The sequence below is a fragment of the Chionomys nivalis genome, chromosome 4 (genome assembly GCF_950005125.1).
Source record: "Chionomys nivalis chromosome 4, mChiNiv1.1, whole genome shotgun sequence".
NCBI lineage: Eukaryota > Metazoa > Chordata > Mammalia > Rodentia > Cricetidae > Chionomys > Chionomys nivalis.
The window spans coordinates 28,280,607-28,299,700 of record NC_080089.1 but is presented as its reverse complement, the minus strand read 5'-3'; the positions used below and the strand labels follow the sequence as shown (position 1 = coordinate 28,299,700).

The 19,094-nt window shown below is 42.1% G+C and overlaps 1 protein-coding gene across 3 annotated transcripts in view; it reads right to left on the bottom strand.

Annotated features, from left to right (window-relative positions):
• The window catches only part of Opcml (opioid binding protein/cell adhesion molecule like), a 1,138,727-nt gene that overhangs the window by 184,786 nt on the left and 934,847 nt on the right, over positions 1–19,094 (bottom strand). The gene's annotated exons all lie outside the window — the stretch shown is intronic.

Here is a 19,094-nt window from a genome sequence, read left to right as displayed (position 1 = left end):
AGGTCCCTTTCCATCAGGGCTACATGGTATTTGTGGAGAGTTGTGACCTGGGCTTAGGAATATCATATGGAGGAGATGAGAAGAAACACATCTTCCTTCTAAGATCAGTAGACATGTTGCCTAGGCCCAACAGGACTGCTCATCTTTGGGAAACTATATCCTCTAATCTTAACTCCTAAGCACCAGATTTATCTTTCCTAGAGGCAGTGAAAATGACCTTTGGTTTTGAAGTATAGCAAAGTGAATTCCCAGGAGCTGGCTTCCCACTGAAATAGCTATGCTGCAAATGGACTAGATGACTTAAGAGGATTCTTGAGGCTGCAATCCTTCCTCTGGGCAGAAGAGCTGAGTTTTACTCATACAGATAACTACAGTGTACCTCCTTCCAACAGATGTATCAAACCCCTGGCTTTTACCCTCCCTCTTCTCAGTACTACAGAGCTTATCTAGACAGCTTATAGTATGGAGGCACTATCCTTTTGTCTAAATATAGAACAGTAGACACATCTAGTCAGAGATTGATAATATATAAAACGAAAGGAAGAAAAGGAACCAAAATGCCACTTAGTCTGTAAAGTCTAAACTGTAATTCTCTCTATGCTGCTAGTAACTTTCTCAGCTACCCTAGCTTCAAAGCAGCTTGAGTTCAACTTATTATTACCACTCTCTTTCATAACATGCCATATGCAAAGATATTAAATAATGGAGGCACATTTTCCCATTGTTGAATATGAATAAATCTGGGATGAAAGAGGATAACACAAAGGCATCTAGAAGAGACTATATTTAACCTACTTCTCCCAGCACCTAACATGTGGTTGACTTACACCTGCTTGCCCTGTGATGATTCAAGAACTCCTGCTGGCCTCTTATTCTGATTCCTTCCTGCTAACAAGCCTTGGCAGAGGCCCAAACACAATCAGAGCCAAGACAAAGAAAAGGGAAGATCAGATGTCAATCAGAGTTCTGGGCTCCTAAAAGGTTTTGTGGCAAGCACTGATCATCACTGTGAATGGTTAGCAGCAAAGCCTGAACAGCACAAGGGATTCATGGAACACAGTAACATCAGGGAGACCCAAGGCTGTGCACGAAATACAGTAACATCAGGGAGAGCCAAGGCTGTGCATGGAATGCAGTAATACCAGGGAGAGCCAAGGCTGTGCACAGAGAGCCTTCAAAGCAAGCCCTGGACACCCTCAGCCCCATAGAGCTGACGGCTTTATGACAACACAAGTTTCAGTTTTCATTATATAGGATGCAAAATATTCTAAGGAAACCAAGAAAAACAACCAGGCAAACAATATTTATGTATGTGCATTATTTTAATATATTATGTATATGCATCTCAGTGTTTTATGATTTTATTCCAGTTATTAAGCCCAAGCTTTGTCTAGTGGCTGCTCAGGGGTCAGTTGTCATAACCTTACTCTATTGCTTCACTCCTTTCTGTGTCTTTCCAGAAGGTGCTAACTCAATGGTTCGCTCCTCCCTGGAGCTTGCTGCAACCATCTTTATGTCTCGCTGCCTTCACAATTTCACTGCTTTTCTCATTCTGCCAATAATTATTTCTAGAAACCAAGGTATTAGGTGATGTTGGGGGTATCATGTTATCATCCTGTCGCCCTAGCAGAATACCTGAGGCAGAACTTTCAAAGGAAATAAAGGTTTGCGCTTCAGATGTTAGATGTTCTACTTTGTCATTGAGTGGTCCATTCTCTTGGTTTATGGTGAAGCAGAATATCAGGGAGGTAATGCTAGAGGGAGTAGAGCTGCTCACCTCATAACTAGAAAGCAAAAGACGGCAAAGGACCAGAATGCTTTGCAGAGGTACATCCTCCATCCCTTAAGGCCTTCCCACTTGACTTACCCCTTAATGCTTCTACTACCAATCCACTTCAACAGAGTAGAGACTAAGTTTTTAACACTTGGCCCTTTGGGGAGCATTTACTATCTGAACTGCAGCAGGCTTGATGCTGGAGAAGCAAAAAGTAAACTCCACCCAGTCTTTGCCCATATGGAATTTGCAGACAATTTTCCTTCATCCTCATTGTGCGCCAATTTCTTTCCTAATGCCTAGGCCTATTGTTACAATATTTGTCATGTGTATTTCCTTCACCTACTAGACCATTAATGTTGGGACATTTTTAAAATGTTCATGTTTGCTAAGGTTTGGCCGAGTAATGGGGTACTTGACTAGCAGATACAAGACCCCGTTTTTATCTTTCTGGAATAGCAAAGAAGGGGCGCTCTCCACTCTGAGTCCTTTCTTGCTCTCTGAGATACACCTGACAATGGAGTATAAGATGAAATGCAAAGAAAGCTGAAGCATGGGAGTATGTAACTATTCAATATTTCTATCAAAATAGCTTGCCGGTACACCGTGGCTCTGAACATGAAATTGAATATGCAGGTAGCAGTCACCATGAAAACAAGTATCAACACATTTCGTTTAAGAAAAGAGATGTACTCGTTTCAGTTATAAGCAGTGCTTAGAAAATTTCATCAACACATTGTAATATTAATCAAGAAGAAGTTGGTACATGACATTTGGTGTGCCCCCCCCAAAAAAAATTCATTTGCACTATAATTTGTTTCTTAGAAGAGCCACAGAAAGAAGTGCAGTGAGAATGGTCTGTCTCTGAATTTAGTCCAAATAATTCTCTGATTGATTGTCCTTCATAAATTGAAATTTGAGTCACTTAATATGCTTCCTTCGGCAGTTCAGCTACTAGGTGATTGTGATTTCTTAGCTTTCTTTTTCTTCTGCTCCAATAGATACAAATCCAAACTTTTGTATCATTTTCTCCTATAGAAGTTAGCATTTATTTGGGTACTGTTCACACTCCCTTAGCTCTACCCCATATTACAGAAGAGAGTCCTGCCGGTTCTGTGGTCAATGTCACTACAATTCAGCACATTCTTTAAAGGTAGGTACGGTGGTGTGCACCTACAAGCTGCCCACCCTCTTCACATGGGAGGCTGGGCAGAAGGATCTGGAGCTCAAAGTTACATAGCAAGATCCTGTCTCCTAAATAAATTGTAGATAAACCAAGCCATGACCACACCACGGGTCTCTGATCCATAAATAAAGCCCAAGGCAATAAGTTCATGTTTGCTTCCATTGGTGATGGTGGTGGACTCTGTTTATCCCATTGCACAGTACCAACTTGTAGGAAGCCCCCAAGTGTCAACTCTGAGACTATGGTTTTGATGTGTCTGCCTTTTTACCATACATACTGGTTTGTCACTCGTGCTTTTAAACTTGACGTGTTTTTTCTAACTCCCTATATTGCATTCATTGTTTTGTCTACTTTGTCCTTTCAATGCCAATGTTAAAATGGAGCCATGGTACACTCTAGTGTCCTTTTAATGTGTGAGTGTGTGTGTGTGGGGTGCCATTCTCGGAGCACTATTCTTTTGTTCTTGAACTTCAAATGAGTAATCCCCTTCTTCTTGTCTTCAAATGAAATGTAGCAGAGATTTCCAGATACAGCACACTAAGAAAAGAAGGTGTACTCAAGCCACAGGAAACGTTCAAGGATGGGGAGCACTCAGGGTCTGAAGCATACAGGCTTGGTGTTGTCAACTTGAACCACTATAGCCCCCATTGCTCATCAGAAGCAGCTGAGAGAGCTGACTGAATCAGGATGGGCCAAGCATAGAAAGTCCAATGCATCACTATCCCAAGCGAAGGTCTGAAATAAGCATGCAGAGCCCCCAAGAGCTCATCACCAGTGACATGTACTTCAGAAGAGCTTTGGGCCATCTTAACAACATAAGGAAGTGGCAGAGATGAAGGTGCTTTAATAGCACTACACCAACATTCTGGACTAGTCTGCCCATACACGAAAGGAATGAAGAATGGAAGGCCAACACAAGTCATTTCAGCTCCTCCAGGTAGATAGTCCTCTCAGTGTCTGAGATGATGAGTTTCCTTTGCTGACTTTAAATGAAGAGGAGTGCAGGAAGTTCTTCATTAGAGCAAATTCATCTTCCAAATTATCTTTCCCTAGGCTAAAAATAAAATGTATTTCCACTCCTATGTGCACCAACTGACAAAGGAGTGTCAGCAACCTTGTAATATGGTGCATAACAACATGGAAGCAATTTGAATTAAAATCCAATTTTAATTCAAAGAGAACAATATATGTTCCATTAAATCGGAAATCTTATGGGTAGATAAACACCTAACTTGCTATTTTTCCCCTCAACAGGTAAATGGCTTAATGCTTAAGTGCATATCCATAATTCCAGCTAACATATATCACTTTTATACTTGGTTGGGACTCAGTCAACCAATTGCCTTAGTCAAACTTTTCTTTTTCAATTGTCAGGGTGTAATATGAATGGATGTTGAAGTACTCAGGTGAAGTAATAGCTGGAAAGTTAGCCAGGGAACTGATCGTGAGGTTATCTGAGTAGCAGGACAGTTTGTGACGAAGCTTCTTTGGGGCACAGCTGAGACAGTTCCTTCTGCTCCCCATTATCCTCTACCTCTGCCTCCTCTGGGGTCCCCTCCTTGCCTAGAGCCCCTTTTACTGTTGTCGTCATGGAACGCAAGCTCTCTGCTTGGTGCTTCAGCCAAAGTTAATCCCATATAGTTACATAACTGTACATCCCAGGGTTTCTTTTTTCTTTTAGAACCAATCTTTAAGCTAATAATCTTTTTGTATTTGTTTATATTCTATCTGTGTGAGTGTTTACATGTATGCATGTAAATCATGTGGATGTCTGGTGCCCATGGAGGCCAGGAGAGGACACCAGATTCCCTAGAACTGGAATTACAGGGGCCTGTGAACTGCTGTGCATAGGCTAGGAACCCAACTCTAGCCCTCTGCAAGAGCATCTGTGCTGTTAGGCTTCACCATCTCTCCAGCTCCCAATCTTTTCTCTTTCCGTCCTTAGAGACAGAGTCAACTCGTCAAAAGTTTGTATTTTACTTAAAAAATGTGAGCATTATATCCATCCTACTCTATATACTGTCCAACCACCATGCATTTCAAGCTGACGCACACGTGATGAAGCAAAGCCTTCCTGAACAAAGGGCTGCTCCCTGGGATTTTCAGAAGATGCTGAAAGTCAAGTTCAAGGTCGATAATCCTAGTGTGGGCTGGCACGTGGAGACCCTTCAAGGACCCAAACAACTGAGCTTCCTCTGGCAGCGAATGCAAACAACTCACTAATTTTTCTTCATTTTAAATCTCTTTACATAGTATTTTCTGCCCATGGGATGAGTGGGCAGGGCCATCTGTTCCCATATAGACACCCAAAGAGAAACCATGGCATTCTGTGTGCACACTGCAGAGGTATGCTATTGTTCCCCCTTTTTCCTATTGTAATTAAGGCTCCAGATCATAAATATTGCATGCATCCTCTATTCCCTGCAGGCACTGAGTCATGTCTGTTCAGAAAGACAGTGTTCTCACAGGCTGCCACTCACAGCCATCGTGAGAGACAGACACTTCAGCCTTCACTAGGCAAGTGTTTATGGAATTCACAAACAAGGGCCAGCTTTACAGAAACACACGTCTCAGCCGAGCCTCCTGCGCAGATGTCAGATTTCTGCAGAAGCCTCCCGGAGGCTCAGAGAGCCCACAATGAACTATTTTTAGTTCTGATAATTAATATTGGAGGAGAAAGGGAGGAGGAGGAGAATGGAGCTCCAGCAAAAAGGCAATTACCATCTCTCCTATACATTCTCACCTAGGAGATGTGTTGGTTTCAAAGAAATAATAAAGAGGAATGAAGAGGAACCCACTGCTTCCTATATTACACCTTCCCATGAAATGCATGTTTAATTCTTCCCTTTCCAAATTCTAGAAATAGCTTGGTCTCATCGGTTAACATACGCAGCAAGGGCTGCACCAGCCTGGATTTTACTACTACAAAGAATGTGTTTGCTTCCCAATGTTGAAAAATAAGAGCTTGCTTCTTTCACACATTCCTCTCGAATCCTGATCAACAGTTGTTACAAGACAACCTTAGCCAGAGGCCTCTCCTTCCTCTAGACTGGTCCCAAAGTCTCATTTTTAAAGCGTCCCTCCAATCCCTTACCACTCCACTCAAATATGTCTTTCTTATGCAGATCTCTGCATTGCCACCCAAATCTCTTAAGGGGACTTTTGCACCAATTAACTCAAACCCAGTCATGATGATGTGTGAAATAACCCCGTGTCTCTGTTGCCTAGAAATTTGGTAAAAGGGTGGTGGGGAGGGGCCACAGTGCCACCGAATGTCCATGTAGTACCTTGCTGGAATTTACCTAAACCCACAGTAGTGTTGAAGATTGGGATTGCAACAAAAACTGACCGATGTCATCCAGTTGGCTTACTGAGTAAAGGCATCTGCTGCCTAGGCTGATGACCAAGTGTAATCTCCAGAAGCCACAAGGGAGAAGAGAAGAACAAATCCGTTTGTGCAAGTGGTCCTTTGACCAAAACATTTTGACAAATGTGCATGAGTAAACACCCACCCAAACACACCTACATAACACACATACACATGCACACACACACTAAACAAACAGATGTAATGAAAAACTATGCTGACTATTTTGGGATCTGAATGCAGGGATTTTTGTAAAATATACGGTGGTCTCCTCACTTCTAGGAAACCTGCACAAACTTTAGACTTTTCCAACAGCATTTTCCCTATGTTGACTCTTGATGGCTTTTCCTCTGGTTGCCCCAGAACCACCTGTGCCATCAGGAATGCTGGTTTTCCTGAGCTTGTATGTACATCCTCTATTTCATTAGCTATCCATTTGTATGTCTGTATGTCTGCCAGGCATCTCTGAGCGACACATCACAAGAATCTCAAACTCAGTACAGCCAAAGTGACCTCAGGAACTCTCAGTTCAATCCCTCCTGCAGCACTTGGTTCTCAGAGCCTGGAGGTATAATCTTAGTCACTTTGGATGGGCGTCTACACACATTCTCTGCCTCCTTGCTCTCTTCCTGCACCTCCAAGTCCATCACCAGCTCAAACCATTTTAGGTTCAAAGAGAAGTTTGTGAATCTAGAATCTCTCCTGCATCTCTGTCATCACTCCTCCGGTTCAAATTCTTATTCTGCATCTGGACAGCTGTGGCAGCTTCCTCAACTGCTAGTTGCTATTGCTGTGTTCATATTCTCCCGTTCACTCTCCCTTGCCAGAGAGTTCTTTCTCAAACATAATCTGTATCCTATAATTGCCCAGCATAAAACCTGTCAAGAGTTTCCTATCATCTGACAGGTAGCATCAAAACTTAGCATGATGCACACACGGCCCTGCTTCCCTCTCTCTCTAATCTCCCCATCTGGTATACTGTATTCTGGCCATACTAAGATCTTTGAAGATCCTGTCCTATATCTCTGCCTTGTATTATCGCTTAATTTGATCATGCCTTCCTAATGACCTCCATCATATCTTATATCACAGACTGGACAATTATTTCTTTATCCTGAAGGTCTCAGTTGAAGATGTTTCCTGATAGGAAACTTTTTTCTGTACCAGGCAACACTCAGCTAGCTCCATCATAGCATTGGCAAGGTGATGTTATCATCTATATAGCAATCCCTGGTAAGGCAAGGACCTTTTATCTCTTTGGCAATTGCATCCTCAGTACCTAGAATCCTGCTGTTATCCTTGTTCGTTAGAAAACTTTTCCAGCAGAATTCTCATTGTAAAGGCAAGTAAGATCTAAGATTCAGGAAGTGCTCTGGGTTGTATGCCTATGGCCTCAGCAACTAAGAAAAGTGTCCCCAAATAATAGGACAAATTAAGGAGTCTTTGTTGGAGAACCAAATTGTCCCCTTACTTCCTTGTGTTAATGTCCCTAAGAAAACAGAGGAAAGACAATGTGCTTTTGAGTTTTTTCCCCCCATTTCCCCTACATATTCATCCATACTTAGCCATACAGAACTTTGAGCCCCCTGAAAATTCAGTTTGTGGTTCTGTGGTCTTTCCCATTCTGCTCTCTTTCTCCAAGCCCTCCTAACTGTAACTCCAAGCATCACTTTCAAATAAAAAATAAAAATAAAACAATTTAATCAATTTACAAATTGACTGTCGGTACTAACATGTAAAATTCTTACTCCCTTTGAGTTGTAGTTTTAGATTTGGGCTTGTAAATACTGTGTTTTTCCTTTGAATATAATCACAATTTGCTGTGATTATATTCATGTGTGTGCACAATGCACAACATTCTCGCCCATCCACCAGCTCTTAATTCTCTTCTCTTTTGCAACGCTCCCTGGGCTTTCTGGGGGTTGGGTGATATAGATATCCTGAGGAAGTAAGGCTGAAGGCTCATCAATCCATTTCTTTTCCTTTGTGCCACTTCCCAAATCACCACTTCAAGCTTTTGGGCCAAATTTATGCAGGCACACATAGCATGCTGTATGTTCATGGCGACAACCTTCTGGACACTAGTCCACTTCTAGCAGAAGACCAGGCTCCTATCCCCTAGAGCAGCGGTTCTCTGTGGGTTGCATATCAGATATTTACATTATAATTTATAATGGTATCAAGACTACAGTTATGAAGTAGCAACAAAATTATTTTATGGTTGAGGTCACCACAACATGAGGAGCTGTATTAAAGGGCTACAGCATTAAGAAGGTTGAGAACCACTGAAGAATATTCCAGAGGTGCAAATGCCTCTGAAATGAGACATCAGTGCAGTGTTTACCTTTCTCCGAGAGCCTCGTGGCTCTCTTGGTTCAAGGTCCCTGATCTGTAAATCACTCTGCCTTGGATGCACAGAATCAACTCTGTCATCTTCTGTGTCTTTTCTGCCTCCCACATTTAATCAGGAATAACAACCTTTTTAATTAATATAGATGCAGGGAAATTAACCAAGTTTTCAGACATGACAAGGATCTTTGTTTAATTGATGTGGAGGGTGTGTTAAAGCATTGGCAGACCGTGAGCACTGAACCAGAGGCCACTTAGCTCCATATCTGCACTAAGAGACTTGGAATTCATTCATAGAACACTCTGAAAGTAGTGAGTGTTTCAATAACAAAAGACTTTTACCAAAAAAAAAATAAAGTCAGTTTTGAAATATAAAATAGAGTGTTAGAAGAAAAAAACCTCAAGTTAAAATGCAAAGGATGGTGGCTCAGTCAGATGTCAGCTATGGGTCTTTGGTAAGATATTAAGGTCCTCTGAGCTTAAACACTGTCCTTAGAAAAGAGGTGCAGTTTTGAGCATCACCGTCTCATTTCCCACATAAGAGTTAATGCTCACAAATACGCCCATCACTGGGGTTGCTTCTCTGGTGGTAGCAAGAATTTGTTAGTCATGGCTTTAAGAGCAATCGCTACTAGTCAGGAGACTTCCACACTTCTCAGACACTACTTAGTCCAGGTCTAGGGAGTACTGGGGGCTTTCTCTGGGCACTAATCAACATTCCAAAGGCCTTGCTCACTACCTTGACTCCCACCTTGACATCACTGATGGTGTTAGTCTCTCCCCAACCTCACAACACGCACCACAAGCAGCCTCCACACAGGGAAGTCTATCTGTCCCGAATGATGGAATGGATGGACAGAGGGAGCTAAGTGCATGGTTTGCCTGGCACCGACTTTCTGTCATTTCTCCCTAGGCGAGCAGCTTTCTGAGCATGCAGCATGCCACTCCAGTGTTGTGAGTACTCAGAAGTTACCCTTGGCACCTGTAAGCAGATATTACCTGGTACTTGGGCCCCTTTGCCTCTTACCAAGTGTTCTCAAGTACGCTTTAAAGTTGTTCAGGTTGGCAGAAAGAATTCCTCGTACATCTTCAAGAAACCGAGTAATAAGAATGCTTTACTCCTATTTACATTAAAAGTTAATGTCTTTATTTATTCATCTACTTTTATAGATTTCTTGTGCCTTCCTAAATCCATCTTCAGCTCTTTGAGTTTCTCTTTAGACAGCCGCCCTTGTCTAAGCCAGATATATATAGAGAAATAGGCAATTAGCAGACTCATAAACTGCCTGTTGAGGAGACACTCTTCCTGTTTGAGGATGGCAGTTGGCCCAGACTGCCCAGACAGGCTCTGGCTCCCTTGACCTCTTGCCCGCTCCTCGCAGACGTCCACTGCCTGCTTCCTCGCATTTGTCTGAGCAATTCCTCTCACTGGAAAACGTCTTGCTGATCTGGCTTTGTAATTGGATGGTAAAGGCAGTAAGTCAGATGTCTTCCAGGAAGCAATGACCCAGATTCCTACCGCCAGATCCTCCTACCCTGTCTACACAAAGCAAAGGCACCTACACACACCATCAGCATTCCCCAAGCCTGTCCCTTTTCCCATTTCTGATCTTCTGGGGTGATGGTATTATGGTCCTACCAACTAGGACATGTTCCTAGAGAGAGGGGCTAGAGAAAAAGAAGCCAGAAATGTACACTAGGCACTAGGGTGGAGGAAGTTTAGATGGCCAGTGGGCAAAGACACTTGCTACTTAGTGTGACACCTGAGTTCTATTGCAAAACACAGATAATAGAAAACAGGACACAACCTACTCCCAAAAGTTGTCCCCTGACCTCCACACTTATGCTCTGATTCCAAGTGCTCTTTCACACACACACACACACACACACACACACACACACACACGTACAAAGCAAATGTAAGGAACTAGATCGGTAGAAAAATCTGTAAGTGAAATAACAGAAGTCTCTCCTGGCTTTTGACTAGAATGAATCAATAAGCAGCTACCCCACTCCACTGTTATTCATGTTAATGCTGATAGAGCTCTCTTTGGAGATAGCATTGAAATTGCTTCCCACGGGGGACTGTCAGGTTTTTTTTTTTCTCAATATTGTTTATTTATTATTTGTTATTATTATTTTTTTTATTCTTTTTTACTTAAAATTTCCAACTGCTCCCCGTTTCCCATTTCCCTCCCCCTCCTCCCACATATTGCCCCCTCCCCCCGCTCCCCTCCCCCTATCCCCACCCCCTAGTCCACTCCCCCTCCCTCTCGATACTGAAGAGCAGTCCAAATTCCCTGCTCTACATGAAGACCAAGGTCCTCCCACTTCTATCTAGGTCCAGGAAGGTGAGCATCCAAACAGGCTACGCTCCCACAAAGCCAGTTCATGTATTAGGATCGAAACCTAGTGCCATTGTCCTTGGCTTCTCATCAGCCTTCACTGTCCGCCTTGTTCAGAGAGTCCAGTTTCAACCCATGCTTATTCAGTCCCAGTCCAGCTGGCCTTGGAGAGCTCCCAATAGATCAGTTCCCCTGTCACAGTGGGTGGGTGCACCCCTCGTGGTCCTGATTTCCTTGCTCATGTTCTCCCTCCTTCTGCTCCTCATTTGGACCTTAAGAGCTCAGACGGTTGATCCAAATTGGGTCTCTGTTTCTCTCTCGATCCATCGCCAGATGAAAGTTCCTGTGCCATTCTCCTTGGCCTCTCGTCAGCTCTCATTGTCCACCACATTAAGAGAGTCCGGTTTTATCCCATGTTTTTTTCAGTAGCAGTCCAGCTGGCCTTGGTGAGCTCCCAATAGATCGCCCCCCCTGTCTCAGTGGTTGGGTGCACCCCTCATGGTCCTGACTTCCTTGTTCATGTTCTCTCTCCTTCTGCTCCTCATTATAACCTTGGGAGCTCAGTCCGGTGCTCCAGTGTGGGTCTCTGTCTCTATCTCCATCCATCGCTAGATGAAGGTTCTATGGTGATATGCAAGATATTCATCAGTATGATTATAGGATAGGTTCATTTCAGGTTCCCTATCCTCAGGTGCCCCAATGAACTAACTGGGGACATTGCCCTGGGCTTCTGGTAGCCATTCCAGGTTCAAGTCTCTTGCCAACCCTTAGGTGGCTCCCTTAACTAAGGTATGAGTTTCCCTGCTCCCCCATCCAACCTTCCTTTACCCCCAATCACCCCGATTCCCCCAGTTCCCCTCATCCTCTCCTTCACACTTTTCTCTCCCCATCTCCCCTCATCCCCATCCCACCCCACCCCCCAAGATTCCCATTTTTTGCCCATCAATCTTGTCTATTTCCCATAGCTGGGAGGATATCTATATGTTTTTCCTTGGGTTTACCCTCTTGTTTAGCTTCTTTAGGATCACAAATTATAGACTCAGTGGCCCCTATCCATGGCTAGAAACCAATTATGAGTGAGTACATCCCATGATCTTCTTTTTGGGTCTGGGTTACCTCACTCAGGATCGTATTTTCTATTTCCATCCATTTGCATGCAAAATTCGAGAAGTCATTGTTTTTTACCGCAGAGTAGTACTCTAATGTATATATATTCCACACTTTCTTCATCCATTCTTCTATTGAAGGGCATCTAGGTTGCTTCCAGGTTCTGGCTATTACAAATAATGCTGCTATGAACATAGTTGGACAAATGCTTTTGTCATATGCTAGGGCATCTCTTGGGTATATTCCCAAGAGTGCTATTGCTGGGTCTAGGGGTAGGTTGATCCCAATTTTTCTGAGAAACCGCCACACTGATTTCCAAAGTGGTTGCACAAGTTTGCAGTCCCACCAGCAATGGATGAGGGTACCCCTTTCTCCACAACCTCTCCAGCAAAGGCTATCCTTGGTGTTTTTGATTTTAGCCATTCTGACAGGTGTAAAATGATATCTCAAAGTTGTTTTGATTTGCATTTCTCTGATCGCTAAGGAGGTTGAGCATGACCTTAAGTATCTTTTGGCCATTTTAACTTCTTCTGATGAGAATTCTCTGTTCAGTTCAGTGCCCCATTTTTTAATTGGGTTAATTATCCTTTTAAAGTCTAGTTTCTTGAGTTCTTTATATATTTTGGAGATCAGACCTTTGTCTGTAGTGGGGTTGGTGAAGATCTTCTCCCAGTCAGTTGGCTGCCTTTTTGTCTTAATGACAGTGTCCTTTGCTTTACAGAAGCTTCTCAGTTTCAGGAGATCCCATTTATTCAATGTTGCCCTTAATGTCTGTGCTGCTGGGGTTATACATAGGAAGCGATCTCCTGTGTCCATATGTTGTAGGGTACTTCCCATTTTCTCTTCTATCAGGTTCAGTGTGTTCAGATTGATATTGAGGTCTTTGATCCATTTGGACTTGAGTTTTGTGCATGGTGATAGATATGGGTCTATTTTCATGGACTGTCAGGTTTTAATTCCATACGTAATTGTAAGGTTACTTGGAAGAATTGGGTGGTTGTTTTGGCCCATGATGGATTTTTTTTTTCAGGCACCTCTGAATTTTAATCATTCAATAATCAAGTACCAGCAGTCCCCGATACAGCAGTAGTCACGGTAGATGCTGGCAGATGGTAAGGGCTCTCATAATCTTCATGTTATCATGAACAATTAGGGCCCATAACTGAGTGTGGCAAGGAATGCAGATGCTCTCTAATGTAAAGAAGTACCCACTGTATAAGAACCATAGTGGACTCAGGTGGAGCCCCAGTACTCAACAATTTCTAGACTACAGGTTGTTTAGTCAGAAATGATAGAATATTTTCTGAGGGGCCCTCAGTTGTCATAAATATTCTTGGGCCAGATTTCATCAGGCCAGGTTCATAGTCCCTGCCTGTTGGTATTCTAGCTCTGATATTCATTATAAGGTACCAGTGATGGGAGTCCACGGTAGGTTCTAGAAGTAATAGAAACTCAGCCTCAAAACCCTTGTTTTCCTATGCTGAGGCATGCACCCCACCCAGTGCTTAGGGTACGGAATGTGCAGTCATTCTTGGTTGAGTTCCAACCCTGGCTCCATGAATTCATTAGCTCTAAGATCAGGTCAAATTTTCTCACCTCACTGACTAATGCTTTTCTTTTAGGTAAATCAACCCAATTGATGGCACTATCAATTACATAAAGATTTATTGGAATAGCATTGATACAGAAATACGTATAAACCTTGGGCCACAGGTCACTGCTGAAAGCACTGACTAAAACGCCCTCTATCTGCTTGACTTCTCTAAGCCATTGTGGATGTATCTGTACACTTAGTAGCTTACTCTCTGCATGTTCAGATGCCCAATATTCATCTTTTTTACACTATTCTGACCAGTCCAATGATGAAGGGCTGCTATTTTTATTTCACTGAGCACTGGAGCTGTTCAAACTCTGCCACTGCAACTTGTTTTCTTGGTTTTAATTAAGTGAGGTTTTACTGTGCTGGCTCCAGTAAAGCCCATGTAATAGAGAAGAAGTGAGGTGGCTGAAGCAAAACTACAGGGTGTTACCTCCAGGTTTGCTGACGATGCTATGTAATCTAGCTGTCTTAAAATAGAAGAGAATTAATAAAGTGATTATTGCACATTTTTAAAAATAATTTGCAGCAGAAGTAATCAATGATGATAAAACAAAAAGGACCAGAACCCTTGGGGAGTAAAGTAGCATTTTCTAGGTGTATATGTCTGCAAGCCAGTACTCCCCAAGGTTTGGTGATCAACAGGTCCCTAGATGCTCTAAAGGAATATACAAGGTCACTCTGAGTCGTTGATCATCAGCTCACTCAGTATCCCCATCTTGTTAGTAATTGTAGCATTATGGAGTCTTTTCTCTTCATCTTATTATTGCTGTGGCTGTGATTCAAACTCTTAGCTCTCAATGGAATATTGCAATGGGCTTCCATCTTCTCCAACTTTCTCCTATGTCACTACATGCAAGTCTTCACACTAAACTGGAGCCATACTTCTAATAAACCATCAACTAAACGACTTAGGGACTGGTCCCTGCATGCAGAATAAGCAGCAACCCGTTTCTGTGCATGACAGAGAAGGAACCGTCTTTGTTATCACTGGGAATTGACATTTAAAACTGAATACATTTGTCAGTATTTTCATGGCTATAAAAGCCAAAACAACTGAAAATGAAAAAGTGTGTTTGAACTCACAGTTCATCTTTTAGGACCTGATTCTTCCTGCAGCCCTAACTGATTGTTCCCTCGCCATCCATGCAGACTTCACTCTTGCAGCCTCTCCTGTTAACTTAATGGGGCCCACTCTTGAAAATTAACTCAGTCTCTCCCAGAAGCGATCAATTGCCAATAGCTTCTTATTTAGGGGTGGAACCTTGTGCCCACCTCCCTTTCCATGCTAGTATTGTTGTCTGTATTGAGCTTGTATAGTTCTTGCATGTGCTGTCTAAACCACTCTGCGTTATACATGGCTGGCCTCAAGAGTATGGAAGACACAGTTTCCTTATAGTCACCTACCACCTCTCTCTTTCGTTCTTTTTGTGCCCCTTCCTCAATGATCCCAAAACTTGAGAGGCAGGAGTGTGAGCATTTCACAGTCTCTTATTCTCTGCTCTTTGGCCAGATGTGGGTCACTGAGTTAATCACTATGCAAGCAGAAGCTTCTCTGATGACAGTTGAGAGATGTATTTATATATGGATGTAATGATAAGTCATTAGGAGTCAACTTAAACGTGTCCCTTAGCAAAATAATAGTAATAGGTTCTCATGAAGGGCATATGGCCTGGTTAGCCATGGTTCTTAGTCCAATGATGGTGTCAGGTATGGTTTGTATGCTGTGAAGTGGTACTTAATACTCTAAGAGAGTGGTTGATGCCCATGCTGCTATTGCGCTAATGGGTTTATATTGCTAAGCCATTCATTTTTGTGGCTCACAGAGTTCACAACCAAGTAAGAATATTGAGATTTTTCTCCTTTAGGCCCATAGTGACTTCCAGGACAATGAAAACTAACAGTAGGGATAAAGCCTCTAGGTCAGGACCAGTTTGATATCTCCATGTTCTATGACTCAAGTATGGTGTGTCTTTGTAAACAATGTCTTATTGTTAAACTCAGAAGGGTAACCAATAGCGTTGGCAATAGCCTATATTTGGAGGTCTACAGTACTTCACTGGCCAACAACCCAAGAGAGATAACCCCTTCCTGGCTTTTGATACTTTGTTAGTCTATGGTGTCTCACAAGGTGATTGTTATCTATGTATCCAACCATCTATCTATCTATCTATCTGTCTATCCATCCATCCACCCACCCACCCACCCACCCAACCACCCACCCACCCACCCACCGTCTGTCTGTCTGTCTGTCTATCTATCTATCTGTATGTATATAAGTATATAGTATTAAAGATATATGAAAGTGGTTAAGTACATATATGTGGAAGTAGTTAAGTTTCCAGATTTTTGAAAGGTTTTTGATGTTATTTATTCCATTCTATTTTTATTTTTCCTTCTTGACCCTAACCTCCTACCCCGTCCCAATTTAACCCTTCCTGCCCCATTATTCATCTTTAACCTTTTATACCACTGCTGGAACCCAGAAAAACTGAATCCTAGCTTGAGTACACCTGTGACTACATCTTAATCCTACTCTCTATAATACGTGTTTTAAAAAAATGAAAGGGGGGATTGAAGGGTCACGTAGACTCTCTGTCCAAAGTAGCAGAGGAGTCAAACCTCTACTACAGGTATCTTGTGAAAATGTCCCACCAGTTATTTTCCTAAAACAAAGATAAATAGATAAGTTGATAAGCCACATTGATTTCCTGCCAGGGTATCATTTTTGGTTTTCTATCTCCAGCGATGCTGGAACTCATGACAAGCTCCACTTGAGAGCTGGGGGTGGAAATTTGGCAAAATCAAGGTATTGGTATCAGGTTATCTCAAGGGCTGATTGGTTAGCAGAGGGTTCCGAGGGGAATTAAGCTCAGGGAGAGAAGATTTGGAGCAACTGCCCACAAGTCTAGGCTGGGCGCAGAAGCCGAGGAATGGCAGTTCTACTGTCTTTGCCATTGCTTGCAGCCAAACAAATCACATCATTATTTCCAGAGGAGAGTCTGGTCAGACATTCATTTGAAAACTGTCATCTTACAAATGTTTAATTACTCCTCCACTGCAAAGGATGACTGCGAATTTGTAATCCGTCATGTAAGACGCTATCGCCCTCCACCTCCTTGAGACACTGGGAAGAAAAAAAAAACATTTTACATTGAAAATTAAAGTGGTTTGATCACTTTGTATGCAAAATGATTTGTCTGCCTCCCCTATAGCTTTGCTCTCTGATCTCATCTCTACCTCAGGGGAGATTTCCAAGCAAAAGCCCCACAGCAAGAGATGGCTTCTCTCTCTTCCTGCTATGTTCATTCCAGGTACTCAAGATTTATTTTAGTTCAAGCTGCATAGCTAAGAGATCATTTGAAAATTAGGTTCTGATTTTAATTAGGAACGCTCTGTGGCATTTCTCTGGGACTCTTTGAAGACCTAGCTCATTTGGTTTTCATACAGAGTTTGAAGCTAGGATAGTTTTTAATGGGGGTGGTTGTAGTTACTAATGATGTTGTGTGTTCATTTTAATTTGACAAATATAGCAGGGTAATTCAGAAACAGAGCGACCATGGAATGAGAAAGGAGAAATCCTCAATTCCATTCTCTGGCCCAAATCCACTGCAGTCCAACTTCAGTCCCTTTCTCTGTCCGCTGCTTTCTGTTCTACCCTCAACTAGAAATAACCATGTTTGCCATTGGATTGGACATGGTCCTTACTCCAGAAAGTTCTCATAACATAGGTACTTAAAAACTGTATGATTTAATGACTACTTTCTTCTCTGCTAGCAAAAGGCTTTACATTATCTGAAGATAAGATTTGTTTTTAATCTTACAAACTTTGTTTTTTGCAGAAAGCCATGCCCTTGAAACTTCAAATGCAGACAATATATTAATTAAGATCTTTTCCCCCAGATTATTTATGTTCTGAGAGAGAAATGAGCAGGAGCACAATTTGAAGTGGGAAATAATCAGCACTATGGGACAGAATCAAGTTCTCTACGGATTCAAATGAAAGGAAGTTGGCCCTTTAATTGTGGGAACCAATGCTAGGTCAAAGCTAGGAGAAGCAACTGTCTTGACTGATAAGGGCTGAAAACTTTTCCAGGAAAGCTAAACTTGGACAGTTCTAGGTAAACCTTTAGGAACTGGTCACACTGCTTGAGGTTAGAGCTTATTTAAAGTGGAGGAGCTGTATTTCCTGGCAGTGAAACAGTGTCACGGAGCTTGGTGAAGAGACTGTTTGGAAGACTAGAATGACTTTCAGTGGTGTGTGAGTTTAGAAAGGCCAGAGCAACTCTGGGGAGATGCTAGGGTATCACACTTAAGCATCTCTTATAAACACAAGGAGGTGAGGGAAACAGCCATAGAAATGCTAATAAATGGTTCCCCTGAGTTTATCTTCAAACCCTTTAGACACTTCAACACCATGTTTCATCCTAACCTTCTACGTCCCTATGAACAGTCTCAACACACACACACACACACACACACACACACACACACACACACAGAGGCAGCTTAATGTCTATCTGTTGTCAAGTGAAATGTCTCCCTTTCTTTTTATCAAGTTCTGAGTCTACTTAGAAGTCTATGATGGTAGACAATGAAATCAAGGGTGACATCATTTCTTACACAAGCCTGCTAATGGTAATGAGGGTTTGGGATGAACATATATTTGGTGTGGGACAATGGTCTGTATTCTGTCAATTATATTTTAAATAAATGCTGATTGGCCAGTAGCCAGGCAGGAAGTATGGGCGGGACAATCAGACAGGAAGTGGGTCAATGAGAACAGGAGAATTCTGGGAAGAAGGAAATCTTAGTCTTAGTTTTAGACCCAGCCACAAAAGAAGCAAGATGTGACTGCCTTGCCAAATAAGGTACTGAGCCATATGGCTAACATAGACAAAAATAATGGGTTAATATAAGTTGTAAGTGTTAATAAGAAGCCTAAGATAAGGGGCCAATCAGTTATTATTAATGTATACCTCTGTCTGATTTCTTTAGAACTTAATGACTGTGAAAACCAGGCAGAACAGAAACATCAGTCAACATATATTTAGTAGGATTTCTCTTTACTTGAATTTTTTTTAGGACACAGGGAGCCTGGGATAGATTGCTACTATCTGTTTTACTGAGGTAGGATATGAGTACTCCAAGGTTAGTATGTCTGACCTCAGTTTTCAATTATTTAGATGGCCCACAAATACATAGTCGTTTTCTTTAAGGTATTTGCATGTTTACTGAAGAACTAATTGGGTTTTTATTTCATTAAGAACTGAGACATACAATTCAGCAATGGTTTTCTTATATTAAATAACATAAGGAAAAATATGCATTCTAAAGAATCTTCTTTTCCTTAGATCTAAGAAGTTCAT